Raw genomic sequence first — 19,730 nt, forward strand, 5'->3', positions numbered from 1 at the left:
ATCATTGAAACCTCTGACATACTAAATCAAACAATCATTGAACCTATGACACAACTGAATACTTAATCAAATTCAACCAATCAACTGGAACAGACAGATCACTGTAACTAGTACACAGATCTGAACCCAAAACACTGCATCAAAATCCAGAACCAACTGTAACCTCAAAAATCACGTGTCAGATTGTATACGCTCATTCAATGAAGCCAACCTACGTGTATATACAACTTCCTTTAGCTGAACCTGTGTATACCTCTAAAGATACTGAATCATAAAACCTCTGAACCACAAACTGTACCAATCAATGACATTCTGAAGATCTATTGTCAATTTACAGAGTTCTAAACAGATAGCAGCAAGGATCACCCTTCTTACTCAATCAATCAATCAATCAGACACAAATTCTTTATGCATTCAGTTTTACTTTCAGATCTAAGAAGACTTCATTGCCAGAAAATAGTAAAACAACAACACTGATCTGATAGATTAGTCATCCCTGAACATCAAGGTTTTATTTTGCATACGCTACTTGGAAGAGTCGAACCAACGTGTATATGCACCTTCACCAAAGCGAACCAGTGTATAGATATGCAAATACTTACTTATAACTTCGCTGCAATTCCAGACTTCAGACATACCCAGATCATCATATATAAAGGATAAAACGTGCGTTAGCAATCAGATCTAGCCTATCCATTATCATATCACATAATGATAAGTCATTATGATCCTGATCCATCATTAAATCTCATCCATCATCAAACACTCAGGTGCATACTTAGTTCAGATGAAGCAAAACATCAGAAACCCATAACATGCATGTTTTCTTTTGATATAACACTTCATAAGATATTCATTACTTCCACACTTAGCCCTTTGATCTTCTCCTCCTTATATAGGTTTAGGGTTTTATCAATACCTTGGACCAAAACCACTTAGGACCCGTGGTATTTTTGGACGAGATCAAATAGTCGTTACTCCGCTCAATATTGTGGACTAATACCATGGTATTGACCCCTGGTATTGTCTCCTTTTGAATTTCCTTGATTTTCCAACATATACACGCTTTTCTTCTTGTGAAAGTGCGTGTATAAATATACACTCTTTTTGTTCTGTGAACCAGCGTGTATACGTTGTTTTGATTAAGTGGACCTGCGTATACATCTTAAACTGCTTTACACCATCATTTATCTTCAACTTCTTCATTCTGATTAGTAGACTTTAGTTCCATCTTAATGTTCTTTTGTACCAATGCCTTGATACCTCTGAATAGACCTATTATAATGTGATTTGTCATTGTACATTACTTCTGAACTGATTCCTTTGAACTGTCCTGCATTTTTTCGCATCTGTAAACACCACTGCCATGCATTCTGTCACATCTGATATCTCTTCTTTAGATTCATCTAGTTACGTATACTCATCTAGTTACCATATACAAGTGAGTTGTTCTGTTACAAGTCGGTTGCCATCAAGTACAACACATGTATCATAATGCCAACAATCTCCCCCTTTGGACTTGATGACAACCATGTTGGTGTTGATTACTGCAAGTTGTAGAAACTGTTAGAGATAACAAGCAACACCAAAATACTCTCCCCCTTTGACATCAAGGGAAAAGGGCGGATCAAGATACTCTCCCCCTTTGATATCAAGGGTAAAGGGTTGACCAAAATGAAGACTTTCATATCTGAATAGCTGAATATGAACATTGATCATGCTCCCCCTAGGCACATGTTGAATTCTTTGATTAAACTCCCCCTTTGTACATGCTGAGATGCACTATACCGTCCATGCTCCCCCTGAGCATATGCAAAGTTTGCAAAAAATATTTTCCAAAGAAATAACATGACTCTATAACTCAACTATGTGAGTATGACCTTCTTATCACTAATGACTCATACATACATCAATTTCCCAACCAAGTGGGGATATACCAAATGTTTATACATGACTGAAATATAACAATTATTGCATCAGCCTTCCCATGCATAGTGGGGGTACAAATTATATCATATGACAAAAAAGAACTCATTAAAAGACTACAATAGATAGAGACATATTATTACATCATGGGCCTTTATATGACCTTTACATATACATGACATTTATAATAGATACTAAGGATCTAAACAAGACCATGATAGTCATCAACAACTATCATACACCATATATGATCTGCACCATAAGCATCTGTCAGCAACATCCAAACCAACAACCTGTATATGTCCATCATTAGTTCCCAAGATATGTAAATATCATCATACTGTGACAAAGTATGCCACATATAGAGATCAACACATCCTCTTGATCTCATGAAGATCAACTTCCTTTGTTTCCTTAGTAGAAAGAGCCTTATCATAACCTTCCACGAATCAATTAGGCATATGTCATATCTCCAAGCAGTGACACAAATCATTCACATCATATCATATGTATGTGAAAACACCATAGTCATCATCTATGATCATAACATCATCATCATCAAGAAATGCATGATCTTTCCACAAGAACCCTTAATATATCAACCATGTATCATCACTAGGGAACATCCCACATCTGATAAGCATCAACCATGATAATCAACATTTGTGAGTATCAAACTTATCATCATAAAGTAAGAAGTCATCGTCATTATTTGACCAAGTAACCCATGTCTTCAAATAGCTATGTCTTTGAGTGACCTGCAATAACACCATTCTCTTGGCCAACCAACAATATTTATCAATATGCAACTTAAGTAATCATCCATGTATCCAGCATAATGTGTATCCATCAAAGAGATAGCAATATGTATCTAGCAAACCATGAGCTCATAGTCATTTGTCAAGCTTTCTTGATACCATCAATAGCAACAATCCTCAACCATGTGAGAGCCAAGAACTATAGGAATCCTGCATCATAACTGCACCATATGAACTTTATGCATCTTTGAAGGCATGATGACAACAACATAAGAGAAATGAGTGGCTCATCATCAAATAATGAAGTTGTGTACTCAAGCTATGTACTTCTCCTTGTTCTTATGAATATCACCATGTAAGCAACATATATGTACTATATGCATCATTAATAGTCATCCACAATCACCCATAAATCTGATCTGAATAACAAGTAACCCCAAGAAATACAAGTATCATCATCATAGAAAACTCATGATCCGGATTTAAACAAGAACACAACAAATTACATAGATAACCATGAACACAGAGATGCAGCGGAAATAATACTTCATTTCATTAATGTAAAATACTGAAATATGTTTACAAACAACAATGGAAATAAACCAGCTAGGGCGATGGTAGCTTATCTCTGAGAAGAGATGTGGCGGCTACATGCCTTTGAACTATGTTACAATGAGGCTCGAAGGCCTATTTATTGTTGAGAAACAAACCCTTAACATCCCAAAACCTAACCCTAGAAGATGAAACGCCAAATTGTGGGCCTCGTTTGGGTAAATTGGTAAATCAATTTCCCGGGGTCGTAACTTTGGCATACGATCTCCGTTTGACGCGTACAATAGCTCTTTAGAAAGATCTGTTCGAGCACTACAACCATGGGTCTCCCAGATTTCCCAAAAAACGTCGTTTAGGACCTCAAAACGGCTCCAGAAGTTCAGGACCCGAAAAACTGCTAAAAATAGTAAGTTGTGCTACAATTTAGGAAACTGAAAAACTAAAAGAGACAGTTGTGGTGGTCCAAATGGGATAGGTGGGTGGCCACCAACATCCACCTGGATCATTCCTCCCCCCTTAGGAAGCAATGGTCCCCATTGCGTTGAGTTCCTCCATCTGCTGAACTTGGTCCCTGGTGAGCTGTTCTGCAATCTCGGACATGTCTAGTAATGGTGGGAAGCATGGTCGAGGGCCGTACACATTGAACACTTGGTGCAGGTGAAGCAATGGAGGAATGTTGTGCTCCAAAGCATTATTTCCCACAGCCTTAGTGATGGTGTAAGGACCATGTCAGCGTGGTCAGAGCTTCTGATGGGCTCTTGTAAGGTGTTCTTTATGCAGATGCAACCAGACTTTATTGCCCACCTGAAGCTTGTGTGGTACCCCTGTGGGTGAGGAGAAGTTGTTCTTGTGTTCTATCATGACCGTATTCCTTTGTTGTTGCTGCTGCGTGGAGGAACCCTTTGCGGGGGTCATGGATGTGGTGACGATCTTCCCCTTACTTTGGGAGCGAATCAGATAGAAAATGAATTTCCTAGTCTGGGAGATGAACTTGCTGCCTTTCCTAGCAGTGATCAAAGAGGTGGCAGTAGGTGGGGCTACCTTCGATATCCTGTATAATGAATCACCCAAAGAAATAATGACAGCGCGAGGCCTTGACTCATACATAGCATGTCGCATCCACAAGTATGGCTGGCCTAATAGTACATCACAAACATCCAGAGGTGTAACATCACACAATACCTCGTCTGTGAAGGGCTTGATGTTGTAGGGAAGGCGATACTACTAGCGAACTTTGAGATCTCGTCTTTCATGAAGCCACCGGATACTGTACGGCTGCAAGTGTGGTGTAGTCAGTAGGCCTAACCACTTCACGACCTCTGCTGAAATGAGGTTCTTTTGGCTGCCACTGTCGACAATGAATTGCAGCGGCGAACCCTTCACCCACATCTGTGAGTGGAAAAGACGTTCCCCCTCCTCTGAATCTTCGGGCTCATTTTTCTGGATCTTGGCGGTGGCAACAATGGTACTGGGATTTGCATCAATGATCTACTTCCCTTTGCCATTCCCCTTATCGGGTTCTGGCTCAGGATCAGAACATGCATATGATTCGAAAGCCTTCAACTCGGCCACCAGCGACTGCTTGGTCCGACACTCACTTGTGTTGTGAGTGGGGCTCTTGTGGAACTCACACCACTTTCTTGTGTCCTTTTTCGACTTCGTGGTGTTGTTCTTTTCTTGTGGCTTTGACGGGTTGTCTTGGGTCACCCCGCCTTGGCTTTGTCCTTTGGTCTTCGGATTCGTAGATCCAAAGTCTCGCTTCTTCTGTTTGAACTTTTGCTCAATTTTGACAGTGTATCGGTATGTTGTGTCGAGCGAGGAGATGTTCAGGAACTCCATCTCTTCCTAGATGTATCTGTGTAGGCAGTTGCGGTATTTGAGTACCAAATGCAGCTCAGAGTCCTTGATACCCAACTATGTGCGAAGGGTATGAAAAATGTTTGTGAACTCCGACACATCTTGGTCCCTTCCCTACCGTAGTGTGGTCCATTTGATGTATTTGTCCTCATAGCTTTTGACAGGGTAGTACTGCTCCTTGACGGCATCCCGGAATGAATCCCAAGTGGGTGCAACTGAAAATAGTGAGCCCGTACTTTCATTCTTCTGCTCGCAGTAGGTTTCCCACCAGTGCTTGATGTGGGGCACTGCTTTGAGAAGAGTGAAAACAATCTTTTCCCGAGTCAAAAATTCATGAACAGAAAAATACCCATCTAGCAGATTTAACCATTTATCTACGGCATTTGCGTCTATTTGACCCTCGAAGATGGGGATTTCAAAATTAACTTGTACCTTAAATGGTGTGGCGTTTCTTGAGTCGCTGTTGGAAGCCGATGCGTCGCCTTTGGGTAGCCGTTGAAGGATCTACGCAAAGTTGTCCATCATCGCGTTCCTTTGTCGCTCGAGGGCTTCTTCGAACAAGATTTTGATAGGATCTCCTACCCTGTTGTCTTTCTTTTCATCCGCCATGGGAGGCCATCGGGATTTGCGAGGCTGGTCTTGCAAAGGTTCGACCAGTTCAAGCCATAACTCCTTATATCCTGACCTCGTTGGGTATATGCAAAGAAAACAGAGAAAACGTAGACCGCTATGATACCACTGATCCGGATTTAAACAGGAACGCAACAAATTACATAGATAACCCTGAACGCAGAGATGCAGCGGAAATAATACTTCATTTCATTAATGTAAAATACTGAAATATGTTTACAAACAGTAATGGAAATAAACTAGCTAGGGCGATGGTAGCTTATCTCTGAGAAGAGATGTGGTGGCTACATGCCTCTGAACTATGTTACAATGAGGCTCGAAGGCCTATTTATTGTTGAGAAACAATGGAAAACCCTTAACGTCCCAAAACCTAACCCTGGAAAATGAAACACCAAATTGTGGGCCCCGTTTGGGTAAATTGGTACCTCAATTTCCCGAGGTCATAACTTTGGCATACGATCTCCGTTTGACGCGTACAATAGCTCGTTAGAAAGGTCTGTCCAAGCACTACAACATTGGGAAGAGAAACATTTGTCCATAGACCCATGTTGCTCCCAGATTTCCCAAAAAACGTCGTTTAGGGCCTCAAAACGGCTCCGGAAGTTCATGACCCGAAAAACTGCGAAAAATAGTAAGTTGTGCTACAATTTAGGAAACTGAAAAAACTGAAAGAGATAGTTGTGGGGGTCCAAATGGGATAGGAGGGTGGCCACCAACATCCACCTAGATCGTTCCTCCCCTCTTAGGAAGCAATGGTCCCCATTCTGTTGAGTTCCTCCATCTGTTGAACTTGGTCCCTGGTGAGCTGTTCTGCAATCTCGGATGTGTCCAGTAATGGTGGGAAGCATGGTCGAGGGTCGTACACATTGAACACTTGGTGTAGGCAAAGGAATGGAGGAATGTTGTGCTCCAAAGCATTATTTCCCACAGCCTTAGTAATGGTGTAAGGACCATGTCGGCGTGGTCGGAGCTTCTGATGGGCTCTTGTAAGGCGTTCTTTCTGCAGATGCAACCAGACTTTATTTCCCACCTGAAGCTTGTGTGGTACCCCTGTAGGTGAGGAGAAGTTGTTCTTGTGTTCTGTCATGACCGTATTCCTTTGCTGCTGCTGTTGCGTGGAGGAACCCTTCGTGGGGTCATGGATGTGGTGACGATCTTCCCCTTATTTTAGGAGTGAATCAGACAGAAAATGAATTTCCTAGTCTGGGAGATGAGCTCGCTGCCTTTTTTAGCACTGATCAAAGAGGTGGCGGTAGGTGGGGCTACCTCCGATATCCTGTATAATGAATCACCCAAAGAAATAATGACAACGCGAGGCCTTGCCTCATACACAAAATTTCACCTCCACAAGTATGGTTGGCCTAATAGTACATCACAAACATCCAGAGGTGTAACATCACACAATACCTCGTCTGTGAAGGGCTTGATGATGTAGGGAAGGTGGCACTGTTGGCGAACTTTGAGATCTCGTCCTTCATGATGCCACCGATACTGTACGACTGCGGGTGTGGTGTAGTTAATAGGCCCAACCGCTTCACGACCTCCGCTGAAATGAGGTTCTTTTGGCTACCATTGTCGACAATGAATTGCAGCGGCGAACCCTTCACCCACATCTATGAGTGGAAAAGACGTTTCCCCTCCTCTGGGTCTTGGGGCTCATTTTTCTGGATCTTGTTGGGGGAAACACTGGCGCTGGGATCTGCGTCAATGATATGCTTCCTTTTTCCATTCCTCTTGTCGGGTTCTGGCTCAGGGTTGGAACATGCATCTGATTTGGAAGCATCCAATTCAGCCACCAACGATTGCTTGGTCTGACACTCACTTGTGTTGTGAATGGGGCTCTTGTGGAACTCACACCACTTTCCTGTGTCCTTTTTCGACTTCATGGTGTTGTTCTTTTCTTGTGGCTTCGACGGGTTGTATTGGGTCACCCCGCCTTGGCATTGTCCTTTGGTCTTCGGGTTCGCAGATCCAAAGTCTCGCTTCTTCTGTTTGAACTTTTGCTCGATTTTGACAGCGTATCGGTACGCCGTGCCGAGCGAGGAGATGTTCAGGAACTCCATTTCTTCCTGGATGTATCTGTGTAGGCAGCCGCGGTATTTGAGTATCAAATGCAGCTCAGAGTCCTTGATACCCAACTGTGTGCGAAGGGTATGAAAAATGTTTGTGAACTTCGGCACATCTTGGTCCCTTCCCTGCCGCAGTGTGGTCCATTTGATGTATTTGTCCTCATAGCTTTTGACAGGGTAGTACTGCTCCTTGACAACATCCCGGAATGAATCCCAAGTGGGTGCGACTGAAAATAGTGAGCCCGTACTTTCATTCTTCTGCTCGCAGTAGGTTTCCCACCAGTCCTTGACATGGGGGGCTGCTTTGAGAAGAGTAAAAACAATCTTTTCCCGACTCTAAAATTCATGAACCAAAAAATACCCATCTAGCAGATTTAACCATTTATCTACGGCATCTGCGTCTATTTGACCCTTGAAGATGGGGATTTCAAAATTAACTTGTGCCTTAAACGGTGTGGCATTTCTAGAGTAGCTGTTGGAAGCCGATGTGTCGCCTTTGGGTAGTCGCTGAAAGATCTGCGCAAAGCTATCCATTATCGCATTCCTCTGTCGCTCGAGGGCTTCTTCGAGCAAGATTTTGATAGGATCTCCTGCCCCCTCGTCTTTCTTTTCATCCGCCATGGGAAGTCGTCGGGATTTGCGAGGCTGGTCTTGCAAAGGTTCGACCAGTTCAAGCCCTAACTCCTTATATCCCGACCTTGTAGGGGACATGCAAAGAAAAAGCATGCCACTTTGATACCACTGATTTGGATTTAAACAGGAACACAAAAAATTACATAGATAACCATGAACACAGAGATGCAACGGAAATAATACTTCATTTCATTAATGTAAAATACTGAAATATGCTTACAAACAACAATGGAAATAAACCAGCTAGGGCGATGGTAGCTTATCTCTGAGAAGAGATGTGGCAGCTACATGCCTCTGAACTGTGTTACAATGAGGTTTGAAGGCCTATTTATTGTTGAGAAACAATGGAAAACCCTTAACATCCCAAAACCTAACCCTAAAATATGAAACGCCAAATTGTGGGCCCCGTTTGGGTAAATTGGTACATCAATTTTCCCCGGGTCGTAACTTTGGCATACGATCTCTGTTTGACGCGTACAATAGCTCATTAGAAATATCTGTCCAAGCACTACAACTTTGGGAAGAGAAACATCAGTCATGGACCCATGTTGCTCCCAGATTTTCCAAAAAAATGTCGTTCAGGGCCTCAAAACGGCTTCGGAAGCTCAGGACCCGAAAAACTGCTAAAAATAGTATGTTGTGCTACAATTTAGGAAACTAAAAAACTAAAAGAGATAGTTGTGGGGGTCCAAATGGGATAGGTGGGTGGCCACCAACATCCACTTGGATCATTCCTGCACCCTTAGGAAGCAATGGTCCCCATTGCGTTGAGTTCCTCCATCTACTGAACTTGGTCCCTGATGAGCCGTTCTGCAATCTCGGATGTGTCTAGTAATGGTGGGAAGAATGGTTGAGGGCCGTACACATTGAACACTTGGTGCAGGCGAAGGAATGGAGGAATTTTGTGCTCAAAATCATTATTTCCCATAGCCTTAGTAATGGTATAAGGACCATGTTGGCGTGGTCAGAGCTTCTGATGGGCTCTTGCAAGGCGTTTTTTACGCAGATGCAACTAGACTTTGTTTCCCACCTGAAGCTTGTGTGGTACCCCTGTGGGTGAGGAGAAGTTGTTCCTGTGTTCTGTCATGACTGTATTCTTTTGCTATTGCTGCTGCGTGGAGGAATGCTTTGCGGGGGTCATGGATGTGGTGACGATCTTCCCCTTACTTTGGGAGTGAATCGGACAGAAAATGAATTTCCTAATCTGGGAGATGAGCTTGCTGCCTTTCTTAGCAATGATCAAATAGGTGGTGGTAGGTGGGGCTACCTACGATATCCTGTATAATGAATCAACCAAAGAAATAATGACAGTGTGAGGCCTTGACTCATACACAGCATGTCGCCTGCACAAGTATGGTTGGCCTAATAGTACATCACAAACATCCAGAGGTGTAACATCACACAATACCTCGTCTGTGAAGGGCTTGATGCTGTAGGGAAGGCGGCATTGCTGGCGAACTTTGAGATCTTGTCCTTCATGAAGCCACCCGATACTGTATGGTTGCGGATGTGGTGTAGTCGGTAGGCCCAACCGCTTCACGACCTCTGCTGAAATGAGGTTCTTTTGGCTGCCACTGTCGACAATGAATTGTAGCGGCAAACCCTTCACCCACATCTATGAGTGGAAAAGACATTCCCCCTCCTCTGGATCTTCAGGCTCATTTTTCTGGATCTTGGCGGTGACAACAATGGCGCTGGGATCTGCATCAATGATCTGCTTCCCTTTGCCATTCCCCTTGTCAGGTTCTGGCTCAGGGTTGGAACATGCATCTGATTCGGTAGCCTTCAACTCAGCCACCAACGATTGCTTGGTCCGACATTCACTTGTGTTGTGAGTGGGGCTCTTGTGGAACTCACACCACTTTCTTGTATCATTTTTTGACTTCGTGGTGTTGTTCTTTTCTCGCGGCTTCGACGGGTTGTCTTGGGTCACCCCGCCTTGGCTTTGTCCTTTGGTCTTCGGATTCGCAGATCTAAAGTCTTGCTTCTTCGGTTTGAACTTTTTCTCGATTTTGACAGCATATTAGTACGTCGCGCCAAGAGAGGAGATGTTCAGGAACTCCATCTCTTCCTGGATGTATCTGTGTAAGCAGACGCGGTATTTGAGTACCAAATGGAACTCAGAGTCCTTGATACCCAACTGTGTGTGAAGGGTATGAGAAATGTTTGTGAACTCTGGCACATATTGGTCTCTTATCTGCCGCAGTGTGGTCCATTTGATGTATTTGTCCTCATAGCTTTTGACAGGGTAGTATTGCTCCTTGACAGCATCCCGGAATGAATCCCAAGTGAGTGCGGCTAAAAATAGTGAGCCCGTACTTTCATTCTTCTGCTCACAGTAGGTTTCCCACCAGTCCTTGACATGGGGGGCTTCTTTGAGAAGAGCGAAAACAATCTTTTCGCGACTCGAAAATTCATGAACAGCAAAATACCCATCTAGCAGATTTAACCATTTATCTACGGCATCTGTGTCTATTTGACCCCGAAAATGGGGATTTCAAAATTAACTTGTACCTTAAACGGTGTGGCATTTCTAGAGTAGCTATTGGAAGCCGATGCGTCGCCTTTGGTTAGCCGCTGAAGGATCTACGCAAAGTTGTCCATCATCGCGTTCCTTTTTCGCTCGAGGGCTTCTTTGAGCAAGATTTTGATAGGATCTCCGGCCCCCTCATCTTTCTTTTTATCCACCATGGGAGGTCGTCGGGATTTGCGAGGCTGGTCTTGCAAAGGTTCGACCAGTTCAAGCCCTAACTCCTTATATCCTGACCTCATTGGAGACATGCAAAGAAAAACAGAGAAAAAGCATACCGCTCTGATACCACTAATCCGGATTTAAACAGGAACACAACAAATTACATAGATAACCATAAACACAGAGATGTACCGGAAATAATACTTCATTTCATTAATGTAAAATACTGAAATATGCTTACAAACAACAATGGAAATAAACCAGCTAGGGCAATGGTCGCTTATATTTGAGAAGAGATGTGGCGGGTACATGCCTGTAAATTGTGTTACAATGAGGCTCGAAGGCCTATTTATTGTTGAGAAACAATGGAAAACCCTTAACATCCCAAAACCTAACCCTAGAAGATGAAGCGCCAAATTGTGGGCCCCGTTTAGGTAAATTGGTACATCAATTTCCCGGCATCATAACTTTGGCATACGATCTCCATTTGACGCGTACATTAGCTCGTTAGAAATATCTGTCCGACCATTACAACTTTGGGAAGAGAAACATCAGTCCATGGACCCATGTTTCTCCCATATTTCCCAAAAAACTTTGTTTAGGGCCTCAAAACAGCTCCGGAAGTTCAGGACCCGAAAAACTACTAAAAATAGTAAGTTGTGCTACAATTTAGGAAATTGAAAATTTGAAAGAGACAGTTGTGGGGGTCCAAATGGGATAGGTGGGTGGCCACCAACATCCACCTGGATTCACTCATAAATGCAACATAGCATGATGTATCATTTAAACACTTTAGCCACATAAGCATCATCACCATTGATAAGAATCATTAGGTACCAAAGACTTCTAAACATAATGCCAACAATGCAATATTAGAAGCATAGCATATTCTCCCCCTGAACCTGTGCCACTTGTTCACTGTCAGATCTGATCATTGCATATATCAGTAAGAAATATCAAGGCATCATCATCAATTAGATATACATCAAGTCATCAACAACTTATGAGGATCAAAAGCACTTCTAAATAACATCCATAGACTATAGTCATCAATCATCAAGACAGAAAAGATAATTGATAATTGTCTGAACCATATCAGATCATTTTTCTGAGTCTGTCCCACTGCTTCTTCATCAAACCAACATATACACGACTGTGTAGCTTCGAACTTGCGTATATACGCAACTTATCTTCATGATAACTGCGTATGAGAATTAGAACACTGAAATTTCATACTCTCAGTTTCTCCTAAGTCTGTTTTGTCTATATACTGAGCTATGCCACATATTTCAGCTTGTACTTCCTTCTTCTTCCATACCTTGGAGTGTGATGATGTTTGCTCCTTTTGGTATGTTGGCCGAATTTTACTCCTGCATTCTTTTGTTATATGACCAAACTTGTTACAAGCATAACATCTTATATGTTTCATATTCCCTCTATAACAGTTAATGGCTTTGTGACCAAACATATTGCAGGAAAATCAATATCCCTTAAAGTACCTGGAAGCTGATGATCTTTCTGTGTGACAGTTATTAGCTTGAATCGTTCTATTTTTGCATTTGGCTGCAACATGTCCAAAATAATGACATATAAAACATTCAACATTGTTCATTAGAGGAAAGAACCGATTATCATTTCCATAGTTAGGAGTAAATGATTTTCTTTGAAGACTTTTTTTCCTTGGTTGTTGATGTGGTTAACCTCTTATCTCCTTGTTGAGCATTTCAGATTTTGCACTAGAGTTCTTTGCTTCAGTTTGTGAGCTAGATTCACATTTAACAGTTTCATGAAAACCAAGACCAGATTTGATGGTAGGAGACCTTTGACTACTAAGAATATCATCCAAAATTTTAGTACTATCTTGAAATCGTAAAAGTTTATCATTTTCTTCTAATTTACCTTTTAGGATATTTACCTCAACCTGATATTGCTATTCCTTTTCAAGACACTGCTTCTTCATGATTTCTTCAACTTTTCTTCCTTCTTCCACTTGTTGCCTTAATTTGAGAACTTCATTTTCTTGTTCTTCAAATGCTTGGAGTAGTTCTTCATTCTGCTTATTTGAATTTTTGAGATATTCTTTTAGAGAAACGACCATAGCTTCAAGACCTTCACAGTAGTTGGTTCTTTCTATAAGTTATTTGGTTGTTGTGTCCTTTTCATTCACTTCACTTCTCAATGATGTCATTTCATCCTACAGCCTTTGACTTTGATCACCCTTTTCTTTGTACTGATTCTTTATTTTGTTTCCTTCCTCCAGTTGGGCTTTTAACTTGGTAACTTCTTCTTTGTAGGCACATTCCATTGTATCAATTAGATCATTTTAATCTCTAATTGTGTCTGTGAGCTTTTTAAATTCTGCCTCTATTTGATTTCTTTCTCTTTCACCCATAAGAGAAAATTCAGTTGTTTCGTTGTCACTTTCATTATCTTCAAATGAACAGAGAAATGTATCACCAGAGGACAACAAATTCATACCTGATAGTTCTTTTGCTTGTTCATCTTAATTCTAAGGTGATTCTGAATCTGAAGAGTTGCTTCCACATAAAGGCCAATCGTCTCTCCCACTATCGTAGTTCCTTTGAGATTTATTCTTCTTTAGCTTCTTTCCCATTGTTACTACGGATCTCCTTCAAGCGATCAAGCTTTTGTCAAAGGACCTACTCTGATACCAATTGTTGGGAATAATACCGAGAGGGGGAGGGGGGTGGGGGTAAATCAGTATTTACAAATCAATAACTTTTCCATTTCCATAATTAGATTTACATACGCTACTTCAATGAAGGGAACTCGCGTGTGCACACAACTGTTCTTAAGGCAACCAACGTATATCCAGTGATTTTATGATTAAGTTAATTCATCATATGTAGATCTTTATTCAATGCATCAGCGCTTTATTTAAACATTAAACAGTAACCATGTGCAATAATAATAGAATAAACCATCACACATAAGCAACACACATGAACGTTAAGATTTAAGGTGGAAACCCAATGCGGGAGAAAAACCACCTGTTGTTGTTGTCTCTGTCTTCTTTTAATATAAAGAATAATCTGTTTACAATCTTGTACTAGTGCAGGATCATACCAGTACGCAGGCACCTACCTACAGAAGGCTACAACCTTCTCTCGTTCTCCAACTTCTACTGGAAGGGCGCAGTGTAGGACACTGATGACAGAGATAGTACGGACTGGCAGATGGACTAGTAGATGGAGTTCTCCCTAGTTGAGAGGGAGTGTTAAAATTGAAAACTAGGGCCAAAATCCATGTGGGTTTCCTTATTTATGGAATTTGATATTTTTCTTGGATTCCTCTCGTCGAGAGGTGTAGGATTGATCTAAATATCATCCGATTCGACATGTATTCATGGAGACAATTCATCAAGGTCGGTCAGCAACCAAATTACCCTCACTTGTCCTCAACGTTTTATTATAAATAGAGGTGGCCTTCAAGTCATTTGATCACTCATCTATTGTGATCTCTCTCCACTTGTCTTTAGGTATTAGTGGTAGGAGAGATCTAAAGAGGATACACTGCCCTAGAAGAGATGCCCTAGACCTCAATGTTGTCATGAAGAGATAGCCCTCGTCGCAGTCATGGAAGCAAGCCCTTAACGTAGTCATGGAGGAGGCTTCTATAGTTTTTCTATTCCAACGTTGTCCTAGTAGAATTCATCTAGATGTAGATCAAGGAGGGTCATGTTATGCCCTAGATGTTACAGATCCATTTGGGCACATCAACCTCGACTTACACATCATTACTATTAGGGCCCATCAAACCCTAATTCAATTGTTACATGCCCTAATGAAGTCAGCCATCAGAATGCCTCCTTCCCAAGAGATTCCATCACTAAAATCATCCAAAAACTACCTCTAAGAAGATCAGCGCAGGTAAGCCTTTATCAGGGTGCATTGCAGTGCAGCCCAGTACACTGCCAAGGTGCATTGCAGCGCACTTGAGCCCTCTTTGGCCTGTGCTAGGAAAGTTTGAGCAAAATATGCATTGGGGTTTGGAATATTATTATCCATAGGATGCTCTAGAAGTTTCCCAAGGCTATCCACTCCTTTGGGCTCGAAATTGGATGAGGGAGGGAGTTAAGAAACATCAATCCCTTTATCCCTTCGTCCATGGAACTAAATCCTAAGTTTGGGAGGGCATTCATTATCATCATTTATGGCATGACTTCCTTCATTCACCTATAAAAAGACCACTCATCTAAGTGATCAGGGGCTAGAAATCATTGAATTATAGGGAGATGTTGTTAGTATGAGACTTGAGTTTGGTTTCAAGTATTGTAATGATGTCAAAATGTCTTGCTTTTTATGAGGAGAGGATGGGATTGAACTGGAGGAGTGACATTGAATCAATCAAATTGGGTTGTAACTCTTCCTTTTACCAATAGTGTTCAAAGATTTTTCCATATGTTTGTGTTGTTTATTGATGCTTTCATATGTGTATTATGCACTTGATTCCATTTTATGTTTAATCAATAGATCATTATCATATGCTTTGATTGGTTTTTGTCTTCTGCCTATGTGTAGGTATTTTGCAAGTGGATTAAGTACGGAAAGGAGTGACATAATTGGTCAAGGGAGATAAGGAGTAAGTGAAAGCTTCAGGTAGGCTTCTTTACAGTCTTATTTAATCTATTGGTTATAGAAAAAGTAGAGAATGCTTTGCATTGTTGTTCTAGACTTAGCTACTAGTCTAGGGGTTTAAGCGTTTATCCGTAGACACTAAAACTTCCCAAAAAAAATTGGCGCCTCCGCTGGTGATTGATTATCCATATTAGTATCTTATCAGCCTCTTAAGATATTTTTACATACTATACTTGTGGTTGTTGATTGAATTTTAGTCTTATTTCATTGAAAATTGAGTCAAAACTGTGTCAAATTGCCTTCAAAAAAGGCTTACTGTCACCAGCGCAGCCCAGTGAAGGACACAGTGCACTGCAATGCACTTCCTGCATAGAGCTACTGCACTGAAGCACACTTTCTCTCACTGTAACTTGCGTTGATCCCTTGAGGGTTAGTTTCCCATCTAGGAGCTGAGGTTTTTTGCCAATTTTCTCTTATTTGAATGATTTGTTGAATGTCAATGATGTCTTGTCTCTGAAAATAGTTTTTTCTCCTTAGGTGGCCCTACTTATACTAGGATTGATAAATGTTTCTTATGTATTTACTTTGTCATTTTCAATCTATAGTCAGAAGTTAGTTTTTTGGTCGATTGATCTTTGTTGAAAGATAGTGTCGTAAAATCGTCTTTTCCTTCGAAAATTGAATTGTCATAAAGTCTTCATTCATGAAATATCGATTGATTGGTGTGTGCATATGATTAGTCTTTTTGTTGAAAGTGTCGTAATTCCTCATTTCTTTGAAAATGAAAGTGTCGTAAAGTCTTCATTTCCTTGAAAAAAGAAATTGTCGCAAAATCGTCATTTTTATGAAAAGAGTTTATTGATCGATTGTGCATTAGTTTTCCTTTTTGTTCATTCACATTAAGGGAAATCGAAAAGAAATACATACATGTTGCATTGAAAAAGTTTGTGAATTCTTGAAAGGAATAGCTAGGTAAATTGCATTAGATGTGCTCTTTGCTCTTTGTCAAAGATCTGAATGCTCTATCCCTACTAGCTAAGGATTTTCATTATTAAATTGAATGGAAAGAATTCTTATCATATTAGTTGAATTTTAGTAATTGCAAACATACATCACGTGGTGAACCTTGAAAGGAAAATTCTAAAGAAGATCAACTTAAAATCTATCTGAATTTACCTAATGGGGCATTGTCACCTAACGAAAAACATTTAGAGGTCTAGGCTAGAGACGTGTTCCGGCATCGTAAAACAAAGCAGTTGTTGCTAATGTTTTTGCAATACATCCCGAGTGTGATACCTCATTCCACGTACGTGAGTATATCGTAGCTCGTCCACGTACCTTCGGGTATATAGGGCGGTGTTACAGTACGTAAAGTATATGGGAATGCTCTCATTGTGCGGTTTTGCATTAGACAACGCTTATACAGATTGAGCCTCCATGTACTTTCGGGTATATATGGGAGGACAACACTAGGTTGCTATCCATCCTTAGGTAACCGAGTCAGCCGCCTTGTACACTGTGATACACCGAACACAGCATTCGGGGAGATTTCCTGCCCGTACTTCTTGGTTCGCCAGGAAGTATTTTGCAGTTCACAATTGCTTGGTAAACCTTTTGCCTAGATTATCCTTCTTTTGTTTTTGTTATGTTACTTTGATAATAAATTTAATTGATCACGGATAACATCCTCCACACTCACTCCTTAGTTGATCTTAGGTTGAAACATATGGCGACAAATACGAAGTCCACCGATCAAAGAATTCCTTTTGATGGGAATCCTAGTCCTTTTTCTCCTTCTAGAAATATTGGTGCTCCTTATATGGCTACATTGGCCCTTTCAGGATTTACCATTAGCTTTCTAGTATGGTTGTTTTCAACCTCCTTGGTTCAAAATGTCGTGATTTCTCCGCAATCGAGTACACCTCCAACTGGACAAAATCAACCTCCAGTTGATCCTAAAGTTGACTCTTTGCCTTCTTCCTCCCTTCTTCCTCTTCGCCTGGTGAAAGTATTGGTACTAGTAACTAGGTGGCTAAGAAGAAGAAGAAAGGGAAGAAGAAGAAGGAGCAAATTCAGCAGAGGGGCAACCAAGCAACCATTGCTTTGAATGCAACATCTGATGAGAAATCGCCCATCAGTCCTCACAAAGTTTGATATCCATGCAAAATTTGTGTAGGAGACCATCTTCTTCGAAATTGTCTTGATATTCCTGAAATCTTAGAAGAATGGTCTTCTCGTTCACATCATCCTGTCTCATCAACTTTTGGAGATCATGCTGGTGACACACCATCAACTAGTGGTAGTAAAGTTCATGGAAAGAAAGGAAAAGTTAATTTTCATTGTAGGTTATGTGAAGGGAATCACCCCATTCACCTTTGTCCCTATCTGGATGAAGCCAAAAGAGTGTGGGATAACCGTCCTGCTTCACCACAACTACTTCCATCTAGTTATAGGAAACTTTCCCGAAATCCTTCACTAGTTGATGAATTCACTTACCAAAATCAACCGTCGGTCAAACCCACTCTCTGAAAGTGAATCCTATGAGTCTATACCCGACCCAAATCAACAAGTTGAGGTAACAGTTGACCCGATTTCACCTTTAGTAAATCGTACCTTTCCTGAAGAGAGTGAATATGATACCACTCAAGTTCTTTTTGTTTCTTCAAATTCTAATGAGCTTGGGGGCAATCCTCCTATTCCATCAAGATATGAGGAAAATCCTCCCGTTCTCGTGACGCAAGGGGTTAATTCTCCCGTTTCTACGGTACCCCCTCCAAGTAGTCTAGTCACTTCCTTTGATTGGAATCGACTGGCAAGATTCTGCCTTCCTTCTTATGTGCCTTTCCAGATCATAGTAAAAGTGTGTAATATGATTGTATCAGGCACTATTATAGATGAAGGTGCATCAGTGAGTATCCTTTCCTCAACTACAAATCAAGCACTCGGTTTGCTGCCACTTGTCCCTGTTACCCAGAATCTGTTGGCTTTTAACAGAGGAACTAGTCAACCATTAGGGATCCTTCCTCAGTTGCCTATTACTTTGGGAGGAAAAATCGTTTATTTGAATGTGATGGTAGTCCCAGGCCCTTTAAATTACAATTTACTTCTAGGGCGCGACTATGTTTATAACATGGGAGCTATTGTTTCAACACTCTTTCGATTGATGTGTTTCCTGCATGAAGGTAGAATTGTCACCATTGACCAGCTTTCATTTCCTGGTCCAAATATGGCTTCCAGTCAACCATCTTCCCTAATTGGTCCTTATGTACCAATGGCATCATCCCCACCACAGGTTAATTATGTGGCAACTCGTTCCATACCTACATCAACTAACAATCAATTTAGTAAGGTTGTACATCATGTACTGGGGACATTGGAACTAGATCTCTCCTTCATGACTTCTTATGAGTTGTGATCCAAGGAGTATGAGGATAGTTCCTGGTCTTATGTCAACCTCGTTAAAAAATGAAACAAGGAGTATGAGGATAGTTCCTGGTCTTGTGTCAACCTCGTTAAAAAATGAAACAAGGAATATGAGGATAGTTCTTGGTCTTATGTCGACCTCGTTAAAAGATGAAATAAGGAATATGAGCAGAGTTCCTTGTCTTGTGTCAAGCTCATTAAAAAATGAAACAAGGTCCCCTGGAGAAAAGTTCCAAGTCGAGTCTTTGAGTAGATCTCGTAAAATCCCAGTCAAGTCTTTCACTCGATCTCGTAAAAGAACCTTCATTCCATCCACCTGATAGCCACGAGTAGTCTACTCAGGTGAATATAATGAATCTTGGGGGACATGCACCTAATGGTAAAGTTAATTTTTCCTTTAGGTTATGTGAAGGGAATCACCCCATTCACCTTTGTCCCTATCTGGACGAAGCCAAAAAGGTGTTGGATAACCATCATGCTTCACCGCAACGACTTCCATCTGGTTACAAGAGACTCCCTTTCATCATGTTGGGGGGCATGTAAACCAATCTCAAGCATAGTTTTTTCATTTCAATCTTGTATAAACATGAAA

Source organism: Pinus tabuliformis, chromosome X, assembly GCF_031772625.1.
Source record: "Pinus tabuliformis cultivar Carrire ecotype Pingquan chromosome X, CPIR1, whole genome shotgun sequence".
Lineage (NCBI taxonomy): Eukaryota > Viridiplantae > Streptophyta > Pinopsida > Pinales > Pinaceae > Pinus > Pinus tabuliformis.